At 40.3% G+C, this 17,251-nt stretch overlaps 1 pseudogene; it reads left to right on the top strand.

Annotated features, from left to right (window-relative positions):
- The first annotated feature begins 638 nt into the window (after positions 1 to 638).
- LOC103090955 (cytochrome b5 domain-containing protein 1 pseudogene) lies at positions 639 to 1,349 on the top strand (annotated as a pseudogene).
- The last annotated feature ends 15,902 nt before the right edge of the window (positions 1,350 to 17,251 follow it).

Genomic DNA, 17,251 nt, shown 5'->3' with positions numbered 1-17,251 from the left:
CTGTCCCTTAACTTTCTCCCTAGGAAGGGCTGTGGTATCAGTTGTTAAAATTTTCCTTATTACACATATATTAATAATATCATTTAATCTCCATAGCAGGGCAAATATTAATCCTACATTACAGATGAAGAAAATGAAGTTCCAAAAAATGCAGCATCACATGGCTTGACATTGGGCCAAGTCTAGCCAAGTGGTTTTCCCTAGAATACGATAAAAACAAAATACAAGGACCTCTGAAAGTTGCTAAGAGAGTAAATCTTAAGTATGCTCACCACAAAACAGAAATGGTAATCATGTAATGTGATGAAGCTGTTAGCTAATGCTATGAGGTAATAATTTTGCAATAGCTAATGCTATGGGGTAATCATTTTGCAATATATACATGTATCTCCAAGTCCATATGTCAATTATATCTCTAAAGTTGGGGGGAAAATTGTGTACAATGAACTCATAGTACAGTTATAATGTCAGAAATATAAAAGACCACCAAATTAAATATATTTTTAAAAAATACAGTAACCTGGAGTGGATAAATGCACTCACCTTAGCTCCTGGATGAGAGGGAGGATGCAGCAGTGACTGCGTGCTGAAAAGCGAGGAAGCTACTAAAGGAGTCGGTGACAGATAGAGCAAGAGCCATGCCACGCCGGGGCCTAGTGGCCGGGCCAGACTTTGACTATTTTCAGCGTCACTCTTTCACGCCAGCAGAGGTGGCCCAACATAACCAGCTGGAAGACCTCTGGGTTGTCTTACCTGGGAAACGTGTACGACCTAACGCTGTTATTACAGGAGTACAAGGGAGACCTGCTGCCGAAACCCATAGTGGAAGTTGCAGGCCAGGACATCAGCCACTGGTTTGATCCAGACACCAGAGACGTCGGCAAAGCACACAGATCAGCTGACCGGTTCCCTGAGATACCTCATCCCCCGGGCTGCTTTCTGCACGTGCCGCCTCAGCTGCCCCTTTCGGACTGGGCCAATGATTTCGGGAAGCCTTGGTGGCAGGGGTCGCATTACGAGGTGGGACGGCTGTCCACCAAGACCCGGAATACCTGCATCATTAACACGCTCACATCGCAAGAGCACACACCGGAGGTGGGGGCCCGGGAATCAATGTGGGAAATCCTACACAGCTATCTCCCCTATGCTGCACATGCTGCCAGCTACACATGGAAATATGAAGGGGAGAACCTGACATGGATTATACCCTGGAAGAGAATGGCATCTGGGATGAGGAGGAAGAATTTGATTATCTCAATATGGAGAGTACACTCTACACACCTGCAGTACTGCTGTACTTCAATGATGACCTCACAGAGCTACAGAAAGGGAGATGTATGTTCACGTAGGCTCAAGACATATTCTGAGTTTAGCTGTTTCTGTGCCCTGTAGGAAAAGAGGTGGGGATGGGGCAGGGAGGGCAGTACCTGGACCTAGACCTCCATTCTGCTCTGGGAGCTGGCCTGAGGTTCCCATGCCCGACTGAAGTGTAAAGGTCCTATTCCTCGGGTTAATTACAATTTACTCTGAGAAAGTTAGGAAGAATGCTAGAAGTGAGTTAATTTTTAGGAATGATACAAGAAAATAAAGTATCTTAGATCAGGGAGATGTAGAAGAGGATAGTCAGAGAGAGCTCAGGCAGAACTTTTCAATAGTAAGAGAAAGAGAAGTCCAACACAGGGATGAGGGATGGAAGAACTTTTCTGGCAATGATGGAAATGGGATGGCTGCAGGAAGATGGGATTTACAAAGACAGGAATAGGAAATGTCTATCACTGGCCATATAAAACTGGCTAATCTCTCTTCTGAATAGTATTTGGCAGCTGAAACCCAAGAGGAACGAAGGAAGTGAATGGTCACCAGGTCATTCAGGCTAGATATTATGCTATGTGCTTTATATACCTCATTTAATACAACTACCCATAAAACAGATACCATTACCATTATTTTACAGATAAATATTCTGAAGCTTAGCAAGATATAATAGCACAAAAAGGCACACCAGTTAGTAACCAGATTGCAAACCCAGGTCTCCCCAATTCCAAAGTCTATGTGCTCACTGCACAATGGGAACCTATAGGCCTATTGTGTAGTCAACTGTGGTGTTGTGCTTTTTTGTTTTGTTTTTTTAGTTATTGTCTTTGCAAGGGACGTAGCAGAGTTCTGCAGTGGCAGAGAGGACACAGGGAAGGCTATGTGTCAGCTGAGTCATAGCTATTGAGGCTACTTTGTGGTTAATCCCATAGCAAAACTTTCCTCCAACTTTTCTGAGGCAAAGAGGTGGGTATATACTGACTCCAGGAAAATTAGAGTGGGAAAGGGCCTTTGGATTGGGACCATTTAGAAGGGGGAACAAAAAGGAGGCAACAGCATGTATATTCATGATGAGCCTGGGCCTCTGAAGGGAAGATGAGGAAGACAGGGTCGACTTTGCCAGATGGTGACTCTACAGGAAGGGGCTTAACAGAGGTGATGTAAAGAGAAGTGCTAATTAAGTCAGAAAACTTCTGGTGTTCAAAAGAGAACAACCATGGAGGGCAGTGGCCAGATTTGGTCCCCTATGACCTAAGAAGGGAAGGGGAATGAGAATCACAGGTGAATTTCTTGACACTAGCAGGCAAAAAAGCAGGGAGATGTGAGCGCACCTTTGTGCAAGGTTGCACCCTATGAGACACTGGGTAGGCTGCAAAGGAGTGTGCTGAGGGGCTGACTATGAAGGGCAGGGACAGAGGTGGAGACATCTGTATCCACCTGCAGTTGTTTCATGTGTATCTTGTTTGCTCAACTAAACCCTAAACTATTTGAGAACCAAAGCTATGCTATTGCTGTAACCCCAGCCACAGGGCCTGTGCCTATGGGACCTGCCCAAACTCAACCCTCTTCCAGAGTTTCCTACTTTAGTACCTCTTGCCAGAAACACATCCCTCTCCTCACACACCCAGTCACTCTCCAAGTAGATTCTATGTCCTAAACATCTCTGGAATCCATCTTCTTTTCTCGAAGCTGTTATCATCACCTCTGGTCTGGGACTGCTGCAATAACTTCCTAACCAGTCCTCCCGACTCCACTCTGTCCTCCACACACAGCAGAGTGAGCTCTGAAAAACAAACCTAAACACCTAACTTTCCTCCTTCAGATTCTTCAGTGGCTTCCAGTTGCTTTTGGAATAAAGTCCTAAATACAAAGACCTTGCATAAATCAGCCTCTACCTTGCATCACCACTCTTTGTTCCCTGGCTTTCTGTTCACTAAAGGTTTTCTTGCCTCAGAGCCGGCACACAGGCTATTCTCCCTGCTTACAACACTCTCCCATTTCCCACCTTGCTGATCCTAAGTGTTTCTTCCTCAAATAGACCTTTTCTGATTTCTCGATGCAGGTCAAGACTTTCTGTTAAATCTTCTCTTAGCACTATGCCTATTTCAGAGCACTTATTACAATAGTAATGTTAAAATTATGGATGTAATTGGCTGGCTGGCTGCTAGATTGTAAGCTCATGAGGGCAGAGATCGTGTCCATCTTGTTCACTGCTGTATTCCCAATGTTGGGCACACAGCTGCTGCTCAGTAAATTTTGACTGAATGAACTCAAAAAAATAAAAATTAAAAATAAAAAAATAAAAATACAGTAACCTGGGTAATGGCTTGAGATTAAGAGGAAGGTTTTTCTAGCAATTACCTCTGTAATATCAAAAATAAACACAATTCTGGGTTTCCCTGGTGGTGCAGTGGTTGAGAGTCCGCCTGCCGATGCAGGGGACATGGGTTTGTGCCCCAGTCCGGGAAGATCCCACATGCCACGGAGTGGCTGGGCCCGTGAGCCATGGCCGCCGAGCCTGCGTGTCTGGAGCCTGTGCTCCACAACGGGAGAGGCCACAACAGTGAGAGGCCTGCGTACCGCAAAACAAAAAACAACCACAATTCTTTTATTTCTTCATTGCTAAATACTTCCAAATATCCCTTGGAATTCTTTTCAAAGCCCTTTTCTTTTTTCCTGTGATAGGGTCATTTGTTACCAAATTCAAAGGTTTGAATAATCCATCTCTCAATATGCTATTTTCATATTTTTAAAGAATTTGTGCCTATGCTAAGGTAAGAAATCATCCATCTGATACTTGCTTATTTTTAACACAAAAGTGACACATCATGTCAAAGGCTATTTCTAAGAAAGTTTTTGTTTTCACTGCTGAGCTGAGGTAAAAGATTTTTTTCTCCAGCATCTCAGGGGGACTGCTCAGCATGAGGAATGCACTATTCTCAGGAGAGGGCAAGCCAGATGTTAGGTGGGATTTTGGAAGGGTCTGGGCTGAGGACTGTGAAATTCAGGCTATGTGGGTGATAGAACTACTTGCAGAGAAAGGCTGGAGAGAGACACTCATTTTTAAATAGCTGCTCAAGGGTGAAAACGTGGAGAAGGAGAGCTGCTAATAGATATGTGTGTGTGGGGGGGTGGCTTGCTATATGATGCACAGTGTGAAATAACTGTGCCACCCTTTTAAGAAAACTCATAACACATGTCCAAGTTATTCTTCAAGGTTTTTGTAGTTTCTTTGTTCTTTTACACAGAGGTGAAAGGACTCAGTGCTTTGTGCTCAAATTCCTTCCTGGGTAAGGGAGAGAGAGCACAGAAGAGGTAGCCAAGCTAAGTTCTTTAAGCAAAGACTGGTTCATCGGACAGACAAATCCTGGATTAAGTCCAGCCTTGCAACATTTTGCAATGCCAAATATTTCACTTTTATCCTCACTGAGGAATGATAAGACCTGAGCAAGATTCATGGTTCCTAAAATGAATGTGAACTAGAAGATACCAGTTCATGCAGAGTAAGAACTCTCTTAGAGAGACTTCCGGGAAGATGGCGGAAGAGTAAGATGCGAGATCACCTTCCTCCCCACAGATACACCAGAAATACATGTACACATGGAACAACTCCTACAGAACACCTACTGAACGCTGGCAGAAGACCTCAGACCTCCCAAAAGGCAAGAAACCCCCCACGTACCTGGGTAGGGCAAAAGAAAAAAGAATAAACAGAGACAAAAGGATAGGGACGGGACCTGCACCAGTGGGAGGGAGCTGTGAAGGAGGAAAGGTTTCCACACACTAGGAAGCCGGTTCGTGGGCGGAGACTGCGGGTGGCGGATTGGGGGAGCTTCGGGTCCGCAGAGGAGAGCACAGCAACAGGGGTGCGGAGGGCAAAGCGGAGAGATTCCCACACAGAGGATCAGTGCCAACCGTCACTCACCAGCCCGAGAGGCTTCTCTGCTCCCCCACCGGAGCAGGTGGGGCTGGGAGCTGAGGCTCAGGCTTCGGTCGGCAGGGAGAGGACTGGGGTTGGTAGCATGAACACAGCCGGCAGGGAGTTAGTGCGCCACGGCTGGCTGGGAGGAGTCCGGGGAAAAGTCTGGACCTGCCAAACAGGCAAGAGACTTTTTCTTCCCCCTTTGTTTCCTGGTGCGCGAGGAGAGGGGATTAAGAACGCTGCTTAGAGGAGCTCCAGAGACGGGTGAGAGCCACAGCTAAAAGCGCGGACCACAGAGACAGACATGAGATGCTAAGGCTGCTGCTGCCGCCACCAAGAAGCCTGTGTGCAACCACAGGTCACTATCCACACCCCCCTTCTGGGGAGCCTGTGCAGCCCGCCACGGCCAGGGTCCCGTGATCCAGGAACAACTCCCCCGGGAGAACGCACAGTGTGCCTCAGGCTGGTGCAATGTCACGCCGGCCTCTGCCGCCGCAGGTTCGCCCTGCAATCCGTGACCCTCCCTACCCCGGCCTGAGTGAGCCAGAGTCCCCGAATCAGCGGCTCCTTTAACCCCGTCCTGTCTGAGCAAAGAATAGATGCTCTCCGGTGACCTACATGCACAGGCGGGGCCATATCCAAAGCTGAGCCCCTGGGAGCTGTGAGAACAAAGAAGGGAAAGGGAAATCTCTCCCAGCAGCCTCAGAAGCAGCGGATTAAAGCTCCACAATCAACTTGATGTGCCCTGCATCTGTGGAATACCTGAATAGACAACGAATCATCCCAAATTAAGGACGTGGACCTTGAGAGCAAGATTTATTATTTTTTCCTCTTTTCCTTTTTTTTGTGAGTGTGTATGTGTATGCTTCTGTGTGAGATTTTGTCTGTATAGCTTTGCTTTCACATTTGTCTGAGGGTTCTATGTGTCCCTTCTTTTAAAAAATTTTTTTCTTAATAATTACCTTTTATTTTAATAACTTTATGTTATTTTACTTTATCTTTGTTCTTTTTTTCTTCCTTCCCTCCTTCCTTCCTCCCTCCCTCCCTCCTTTCTTTCTTTCTTTTTCTTTCTTTCTCTTTCTTTCTTTCTTCCTTCCTTCCTTTCTTCCTCCCTTCCTCCCTTCCTTCCTTCCTTCCTTCCTTTCTTTCTTTCTTCTACTAATTCTTTCTTTCTCCTTTTTCTCCCTTTTCTTCTGAGCCATGTGGATGAAAGGCTCTTGGTGCTGCAGCCAGGAGTTAGTGCTGTGCCTCTGAGGTGGGAGAGCCAACTTCAGGACAGTGGTCCACAAGACACCTCCCAGCTGCACATAATATCAAATGGCGAAAATATCCCAGAGATCTCCATCTCAACAGCAACACCCAGCTACACTTAACGACCAGCAACCTACAGTGCTGGACACCCTATGCCAAAAAAACTAGCAAGACAGGAACACAAACCCACCCATTAGCAGAGAGGCTGCCCAAAATCATAATAAGTCCACAGACACCCCAAAACGCACCACCAGATGTGGACCTGCCCACCAGAAAGACAAGATCCAGCCTCATTCATGAGAACACAGGCACTAGTCCCGTCCACCAGGAAGGCTACACAACACACTGAACCAACCGTAGCCACTGGGGACAGACAACAAAAACAATGGGAACTACGAACCAGCAGCCGGCAAAAAGGAGACCCCAAACACAGTAAGATAAGCAAAATGAGAAGACAGAAAAACACACAGCAGATGAAGGAGCAAGATAAAAACCCACCACACCTAACAAATGAAGAGGAAATAGGCAGTCTACCTGAAAAAGAATTCAGAATAATGATAGTAAAGATGATCCAAAATCTTGGAAACAGAATAGACAAAATGCAAGAAACATTTAACAAGGACCTAGAAGAACTAAAGATGAAACAAACAATAATGAACAACACAATAAATGAAATGAAAAATACTCTAGATGGGATCAATAGCAGAATAACTGAGGCAGAAGAACGGATAAGTGACCTGGAAGATAAAATAGTGGAAATAACTACTGCAGAACAGAATAAAGAAAAAAGAATGAAAAGAACTGAGGACAGTCTCAGAGACCTCTGGGACAACATTAAACGTGCCAACATTCGAATTATAGGGGTTCCAGAAGAAGAAGAGGAAACGAAAGGGACTGAGAAAATATTTGAAGAGATTATAGTTGGAAACTTCCCTAATATGGGAAAGGAAATAGTTAATCAAGTCCAGGAAGCACAGAGAGTCCCATACAGGATAAATCCAAGGAGAAATACGCCAAGACACATATTAATCAAACTGTCAAAAATTAAATACAAAGAAAACATATTAAAAGCAGCAAGGGAAAAACAACAAATAACACACAAGGGAATCCCCATAAGGTTAACAGCTGATCTTTCAGCAGAAACTCTGCAAGCCAGAAGGGACTGGCAGGACATATTTAAAGTGATGAAGGAGAAAAATCTGCAACCAAGATTACTCTACCCAGAAAGGACCACATTCAGATTTGATGGAGAAATTAAAATCTTTACAGACAAGTGAAAGCTGAGACAGTTCAGCACCACCTAACCAGCTCTACAACAACTGTTAAAGGAACTTCTCTAGGCAAGAAACACAAGAGAAGGAAAAGACCTACAATAACAAACCCAAAACAATTAAAAGGGGAATAGGAACATACAAATCAATAATTACCTTAAATGTAAATGGATTAAATGCTCCCACTAAAAGACACAGATTGGCTGAATGCATACAAAAACAAGACCCATATATTTGCTGTCTACAAGAGACCCACTTCAGACATAGAGACACATACAGACTGAAAGTAAGGGGATGGACAAAGATATTTCATGCAAATGGAAACCAAAAGAAAACTGGAGTAGCAATTCTCATATCAGAAAAAATAGACTTTAAAATAAGGACTATTAGAAGAGACAAAGAAGAACACTACATAATGATCAAGGGATCGATCCAAGAAGAAGATATAACAATTGTAAATATTTATGCACCCAACATAGGAGCATCTCAATACATAAGGCAAATACTAACAGCCATAAAAGGGGAAATCAACAGTAACACATTCATAGTAGGGGACTTTAACACCCCGCTTTCATCAATGGACAGATCATCCAAAATGAAAATAAATAAGGAAACACAAGCTTTAAATGATACATTAAACAAGATGGACTTAATTGATATTTATAGGACATTCCATCCAAAAACAACAGAAAACACATTTTTCTCTAGTGCTCATGGAACATTCTCCAGGATAGATAATACCTTGGGTCACAAACCAAGCCTTGGTAAATTTAAGAAAATTGAAATTTTAACAAGTATCTTTTCCTACCAAAACGCTATGAGACTAGATATCAATTACAGGAAAAGATCTATAAAAAATACAAACACATGGAGGCTAAACAATACACTACTTAATAACGAAGTGATCACTGAAGAAATCAAAGAGGAAATCAAAAAATACGTAGAAACAAATGACAATGGAGACACGACGACCCAAAATCTATGGGATGCAGCAAAAGCAGTTCTAAGAGGGAAATTTATAGCAATACAATCCTACCTCAAGAAACAGGAAGCATCTCGAATAAACAACCTAAACTTTCACCTAAGGCAATTACAGAAAGAAGAACAAAAAAACCCCAGAGTTAGCAGAAGGAAAGAAATCATAAAAATCAGATCAGAAATAAATGAAAAAGAAATGAAGGAAACAATAGCAAAGATCAATAAAACTAAAAGCTGGTTCTTTGAGAAGATAAACAAAATTGATAAACCATTAGCCAGACTCATCAAGAAAATGATCAAGTGGGGTTTATTCCAGGAATGCAAGGATTCTTCAATATACGCAAATCTATCAATGTGATTAACCATATTAACAAATTGAAGGAGAAAAACCATATGATCATCTCAATAGATGCAGAGAAAGCTTTTGACAAAATTCAACACCCATTTATGATAAAAACCCTGCAGAAAGTAGGTGTAGAGGGAACTTTCCTCAATATAATAAAGGCCGTATATGACAAGCCCACAGCCAACATCATCCTCAATGGCGAAAAACTGAAAGCATTTCCACTAAGGTCAGGAACAAGACAAGGTTGCCCACTCTCACCACTCTTATTCAACATAGTTTTGGAAGTTTTAGCCACAGCAATCAGAGAAGAAAAGGAAATAAAAGGAATCCAAATCGGAAAAGAAGAAGTAAAGCTGTCACTGTTTGCAGATGACATGATACTATACATAGAGAATCCTAAAGATGCTACCAGAAAACTACTAGAGCTAATCAATGAATTTGGTAAAGTAGCAGGATACAAAATTAATGCACAGAAATCTCTGGCATTCCTATATACTAATGATGAAAAATCTGAAAGTGAAATCAAGAAAACACTCCCATTTACCATTGCAACAAAAAGAATAAAATATCTAGGAATAAACCTACCTAAGGAGACAAAAGACCTGTATGCAGAAAAGTATAAGACACTGATGAAAGAAATTAAAGATGATACATACAGATGGACAGTTATACCATGTTCTTGGATTGGGAGAATCAACCTTGTGGAAATGACTATACTACCCAAAGCAATCTACACATTCAATGCAATCCCTATCAAACTACCACTGGCATTTTTCACAGAAATAGAACAAAAAATTTCACAATTTCTATGGAAACACAAAAGACCCCGAATAGCCAAAGCAATCTTCAGAATGAAAAATGGAGCGGGAAGAATCAGGCTCCCTGACTTCAGACTATACTACAAAGCCACAGTAATCAAGACAGCATGGTACTGGCACAAAAACAGAAAGATAGATAAATGGAACAGGATAGAAAGCCCAGAGATAAACCCACGCACATATGGTCACCTTATCTTTGATAAAGGAGGCAGGAATGTACAGTGGAGAAAGGACAGCCTCTTCAATAAGTGGTGCTGGGAAACTGGACAGGTACATGTAAAAGTATGAGATTAGATCACTCCCTAACACCATACACAAAAATAAGCTAAAAATGGATTAAAGACCTAAATGTAAGGCCAGAAACTATCAAACTCTTAGAGGAAAACATAGGCAGGACACCCTATGACATAAATCACAGCAAGGCCTTTTTTGACCCACCTCCTAGTGAAATGGAAATAAAAACAAAAATAAACAAATGGGACCTAATGAAACTTCAAAGCTTTTGCACAGCAAAGGAAACCATAAACAAGACCAAAAGACAACCCTCAGAATGGGAGAAAATATTTGCAAATGAAGCAACTGACAAAGGATTAATCTCCAAAATTTATAAAAAGCTCATGCAGCTTAATAACAAAAAAACAAACAAACAAATCCAAAAATGGGCAGAAGATCTAAATAGATATTTCTCCAAAGAAGATATACAGACTGCTAACAAACACACGAAAGAATGCTCAACATCACTAATCATTAGAGAAATGCAAATCAAAACTACAATGAGATATCATCTCACACCAGTCAGAATGGCCATCATCAAGAAATCTAGAAACAATAAATGCTGGAGAGGATGTGGAGAAAAGGGAACCCTCTTGCACTGTTGGTGGGAATGTAAATTGATACAGCCACTGTGGAGAACAGTATGGAGGGTCCTTAAAAAACTAAAAATAGAACTACCATACGACCCAGCAATCCCACTACTGGGCATATACCCTGAGAAAACCATAATTTAAAAAGAGTCATGTACCAAAATGTTCATTGCAGCTCTATTTACAATAGCCCGGAGATGGAAACAACCTAAGTGTCCATCATCAGATGAATGGATAAAGAAGATGTGGCACATGTGTACAATGGAATAGTACTCAGCCATAAAAAGAAACGAAATTGAGCTATTTGTAATGAGGTGGATAGACCTAGAGTCTGTCATACAGAGTGAAGTATGTCAGAAAGAGAGAGACAAATACCGTATGCTAACACATATATATGGAATTTAAGAAAAAAAATGTCATGAAGAACCTAGGGGTAAGACAGGAATAAAGACACAGACCTACTAGAGAATGGACTTGAGGATATGGGGAGGGGGAAGGGTGAACTGTGAAAAAGCGAGAGAGAGGCACGGACATATATACACTACCAAACGTAAGGTAGATAGCTAGTAGGAAGCAGCCACATAGCCCAGGGAGATTAGCTCGGTGCTTTGTGACCGCCTGGAGGGGTGGGATAGGGAGGGTGGGAGGGAGGGAGACGCAAATGGGAAGAGATATGGGAACATATGTATATGTATAACTTATTCATTTTGTTGTGAAGTAGAAACTAACACACCATTGTAAAGCAATTATACTCCAATAAAGATGTTAAAAAATAAAAAGAATAAGAAAATAATAAAATATACAAAAAAAAAAAAAAGAACTCTCTTAGATTGGAGTGCTGGGCTCTTCAGCATGGTCACCTTCTCAGCTTGAACCCCAAACATCACCAGAATCCACTTAATTAGTTTAAGAAACCACTATCACAGGAATCAGGAAAAACCCAAATTCATATAATCAGTATATTTGTCTCCTTGTAAGTGAGCCCTTGTGAGCAGCCAAATCAGAAAAAGGACCTTTGTTCAGAAGGCTCCTTGTTGGGATGAAATCAGATCAGGCAGAAACACTAACTTGAACCTCAGAAGGGGGAAGGTCTTGCTTTAAAAAAAAAAAAAAAAAAAAAGCAAAAACACACCCTTTAAAGTGTACTGGTAATACTCCCTGCATCCGTAACTATACCAGGACTCACTGGAGATCAAACACTATGAAGTCCAGCTGCTAGGTCAGCGGGTGCTCCTTGACTGAACAGCCCCACCTTATTGGCAAGTCTTTCTTTGGACATGGTGATTCATTCAGTCTGGGGACAGCCAAGACTCCTGTCTTTCTAGTTACTTTGCATATGTCCTCTGCTTTGATCATCAAGTTTAACTGTACATAAGCAATCTTATTTCATTCCTTTCCTACACCTTGCTGAGGCCCACAGTGCACGTGCCTGAGAAAATACTCCCATTCCCTCCTAAACAGCAGGGCTATAATTTCTGTATGAGAAGCTATGCAGTCACTCATTCCTTTCTAAAAAGAACTCTCCCCTAAATTTCTATTTCTCCTTATTACTTAATTTTAAAGACTCTAAGAAACCTATATAAACTTAAAGGTATAAAGATCTATAACAAATTTAAATTATATTCCTTCGTAAGGTTTAGGCTTTGAACATTAGCAGAAGATATGGTTTTGTATCTGTGTCAACACCTCATTTTGCTCCCTTTCCACATTTTTGGAGTCAATAGTAAATTCTTCCCTAATCTCCTCTTCATTAAGTCCAAAGGGAATTCTAGCCTATCAACCACTTATGTTTAGTTATTTGTTTTTATTTTTGTTCTTGTTCTGCATAAAGTTTAAAAATGGGGGGGAATGCATTTTAGAAGGCTCTGTGCTTCCTGGGGCAATGCAGTATCACAGCAATCACTAAGTCTACGTGTCCTGAAAAAAAGGTCTGGAAAACATTTACTCTGCCTATTTATATATTGGGCCTGTTTCCATGGCATTCCTAGATTTAAGTAATGCATGGGGCCCTTCTCTACCCATTCTGATTAATTATTCATTCACAAATATTTACTGAGCATCTCTACTCTGTGTCAAGCACTGTATGAGGTACAAGTCATACAAAAGAGAACAATGAAGTTTATATCTAGAGACAGTGTCTACAAAATTTTTAAACTTAGCAATACTATTAGGAAAAAGAAGCAGTACATCCATTATTTATTTATAAGTAACATACATGTGTTTCTGTACTAATATTGTATATATTATAAGAATTCATAAAGATAGCCATTTTAAATGGATCAGATTTTCAAAAGTTAACAAGAAATATATGTTCTAACATTTTCTCCCCACACACCACTGGATCAATTTGCATAGCAATTAAGGTGTGGAGGTGCCCTACTTTGAAGACCATTGAAACTGTTGACCAATGTTTAATGCATCTGTCATTGACATTGAAATAGTGAATTTGTAAAGTGGAAGTATATTTTTTGAACTATTTTACAGGTGAATAGACCTCTTTCAAAATGTTATGTGAATTTAATATGTCAGTGTAGGAAAACAACTTAAGAAGAAATATATTTTTCTTCAAACTTCTACAATTTCCCAGACATAAAATTATGCTATGTTATGATTTCCGATTGGTAACAAATAATACATGGCATGAAATGAGTATCTCAACTTGGAATTCAGACAGATATTATAAATATTTTATTTTACAGTTCTACTTCTTTACCTCTGTATTAACATGAATTAAATTTAATGACATGCCAATACAATATATAATATAGTCATTACACAGCATCTTGTAAACAAATAAAACATTAACTGATTAATAATTGTGATTCTTTACTAAATTTTTCTTTAACAAATAATGGAGGTATTGTTGCTTGTTGTCATAACTCATCTTATTGCTGTACTAATAACTCTTTTAAGAAAGACTTTTCAGAAGATGAATAAGAAAGGCAACAGCCATAGACCTAATTGCTAAGGATGTGTTGGGTAAAGGGAAACATCTTGTCATTTTTTAAATATACTAAAATCTTAAAATTTAAAATTATATACATATTTGTAAATAAATGTATATTTGTGTATGTTTGTATCTATAAACCATAGGATTTGAAAAGAGAATGAAGTGATGCTACATGGGAAATTCCCTTAGTAGGAAAGCAAATCTTCGAGATTAAGTATGAAAATAAAATACTGGAAGTCAACAGGGAGAAAACAGCTCCTTGAGAAACTTCAGTAATCAATCCCCAAAGCTTTTAAAAGCCTCACTTTAGATCTGATGTGGAATCGGAATATTTTAAATGGAAAAAACATAACTTCAAGTGAAAATTTTTAGCTGGACTATTAAAAAAGGGGGTGGCTATATTTGAGCTCTCGATCTCAAGGAAACTGAAATTCATATTACTACATGAAAGAAGCTTTACCTAGAAAGGTTACATACTGTGTGTTTCCGATTATATGACATTCTGGAAAAGGCAAAACTATGTAGACAGTAAAAAGATCAGTGGTTGCCAGGGGTAGGAGGGTGGCAGGGATGAACAGGCAGAACACAGAGGATTTTTAGGGCAGTGAAACTATTCTGTATGATACCACAATAGTGGATACTTGTCATTACACATATGTTGAAACCTGTAGAATGTACAACACCAAGAACGAACCCTAATATAAAGTATGGACTTTGGGTGCTTATAATGTGTCACTGAAGGGTAATCAATTATAACAAATGTACTACTCTGGTGGGGGATATTGATAAAGAGGGAGGCCATGCATGTGTGGGAGCAGGGAGTATATGGGAAACTCCGGACTTTCAACTTTGCTGTAAATCTACAATTGCCCTAAAAAAATAAAATCTTTAAAAAAATAAAGCCTACTTAAAAAATCTATAAGCCCTTGGATGCTACCATTTTTTAAAAGGAAGTAAATTTTTTTCAAGTAAAATTGTAATATTGTTTCCTCAGGTTTTAACTAAAACATTCCACTATTGTGATTTTTAAATGAAATTATATTACTAAAATGAGCCATTTTACACATAGATGGCCCAATGAGTGTAGAAATATTGACAAAGTTTTGGTTGGTTGAAGTACCTTTCTATAAATGCAATTGACTTTTTCCATACTCGTGTTTGAACAAATAAAAGCAACAATTAATTGGAAAACATTTTTAGTTTTGTATATGCTCAGAAAGACAACTCAAAATATTCAATAAAAGACCATTTTGGAGGCTGTACTTTGAAGTAAAGCAGAAAACTGAATGAAAAGCAGATAATAGACCAGGATAGAGGGAACTGTGAGACAAAGGATCAAATAAAAATTATTGGACATCCCCAAGAACCTTCTAATGGCTTAAATGTACCCTACAAATGGTTTCATAGATCTGTAATTTTTATCCTTAAAGCAAGATCTAAGGGGGGAAAAATGCTTTGCTTTTTGTGTTTCTATAGTATTTACCTCACTACATAAAAATGTTAACATGAATTTCTCCTCTTATAATAATGATGTCTCAGAAGTTTTGATGTTGTAACAGAAAACTAGATGTAAACCGTGTGACACACTGCTAGTTGTCTCCTAAATCTATCTCCCCCTTCTTGCTTAGTAACCAAGTTTTAGTTAGGCATGCAGATAGAGACTACAGTTCCCAGTCTGCTTTGTCGCTTGATAGGACCATGTGATTAAATTTAGACCAATATGTGATTAAATTTAGACCAATATGTGAATAGAAATAACGTTTGCCATTTCTAGGCTTTGGTCTTAAAAACACTGGGGATATATCTCTCCAGTTTCTCTTTCCCCTTTTCCTACAGGCTGGGGTATAGACATGGCAGTGACCCAGCTTCAACTATTCCCCAAAAAGCGGTAACCCTAATGATAGCAGAGGAATAAAATGGAGAGTTCTTGGTCCCTGGACAGCCTCATGGAGCAGAGCTGCTTCCTCAGCCTTAGATGATCAAGTCAAACTATAACACAAGAAAGAAATAAACTACCATCTTATTTTAGCAACTAATTCTGGGTTTCTTTTTTTTTTTTTTTTTTTGGTCTCTTTGTTATAGCAGCTTAATATTTACCCTAAGACAGAACAAATTTAAAAATAAAAGGGATTTACTGACTAATGAAACTAGAAAGTCTAGGGTTTCTGTGGGCTTCAGGATTGGTTTGATCAAGGAGTCATTCCTTTCTAGGTCTCAGTCTTCAATGTATTAGCCTCATTCTGAGTCTGGCTTTCCTACAGTGGTACAACCATTAACCAATCACTGAGATCCAAACATGAGAATATAAAATCTACTTTAAGCCTGAACTTCATGCCTCACCCTTGAGCCAGGGGTGTATGAAGTCGTTGTGTCTACCAAAATGAAAATTCAGGGAAGTTTCTAAGAAAAGAAAAACAGAGGCTGGAGAGAAAGTCACGCCACAATATTCACTACATGTGATTCTCAAAATTCTCATTCACTGGGAATTTAAAAAAAAAAAAAGAAAGAAAAGAAAAATGTTCCCAGGTCTGCCCTTTCTCTGTAACCCCAGCCACTCTGAGAACCTCTGCCTAATAAACTGTGAGCTTCTTATTTGTTGTTGCCTCCCCAGGACTTAGGATATGTGCCAGGCACACAATAGAACCCAAGAGATATTTGTTTAATTGAGTTCATTCAAATTAAGTTTGAAAGAATAATTAGGAGAAAAGAGAAATTGTATTTAGGCAAAATTTCAGATTAAATTTTTTAACTTCAGTTTTAAGTTTGGGATATTAGGGGACTAGGCTGAATGAAATATCTTTGAAGGAAGACAGGAGTCTCTTGGATAGATTAATAATTTATTTTAATGTAAAGGGAAGATATAGAAATCATTAATCTTTCTTTCATGAGGTTTTTGTTACACTCCACCAGGGGAATAGTGAGGTGGGATGCTGACTGCCAACAGCAATAGGCAGTATGAAATATTTGCTGAAGGGATTAAAGTTGCAGAGAGTATAGTCCATCTCTAGCCAGGACCCCAGCTGACAATTATAGACAGAATTGTGTTCAGAGTTGGAGAGCAGGCCAGGAAAGCAGCACCATAAGAATGCTGTCTTGAGGAACTTATTCCATTCACATTCTGCCCCTTCTCAAAAGCAACTTGGAGGGCTTCCCTGGTGGTGCAGTGGTTGAGAGTCCGCCTGCCGATGCAGGGGACACGGGTTCGTGCCCCGGTCTGGGAGGATCCCACGTGCCGCGGAGCGGCTGGGCCCGTGAGCCATAGCCGCTGGGCCTGCGCGTCCGGAGCCTGTGCTCCGCAACGGGAGAGGCCACAGCGGTGAGAGGCCCGCGTACCACACACACACAAAAAAAAGCAACTTGGAAAGCAAGAAAACTCTAGACCATACAAGGTATAATTATTATCATTCCAGCCTCTGAAGTCCATCTTGTCTGTGCAGACACATTACAGAAAATCACAACCTTCAGGCTTCTCCCAGAAACCATATGTTCAGGGCCTACAATGTTCCACTTGAGCAAGAGCATTTGGCTTTGTGGCTAC

This window comes from Lipotes vexillifer, unplaced genomic scaffold (genome assembly GCF_000442215.2).
Source record: "Lipotes vexillifer unplaced genomic scaffold, Lipotes_vexillifer_v1.1 scaffold40, whole genome shotgun sequence".
NCBI lineage: Eukaryota > Metazoa > Chordata > Mammalia > Artiodactyla > Lipotidae > Lipotes > Lipotes vexillifer.
Note: the sequence above shows the minus strand (reverse complement) of the source record. Positions and strands in the feature narration are given on the sequence as shown.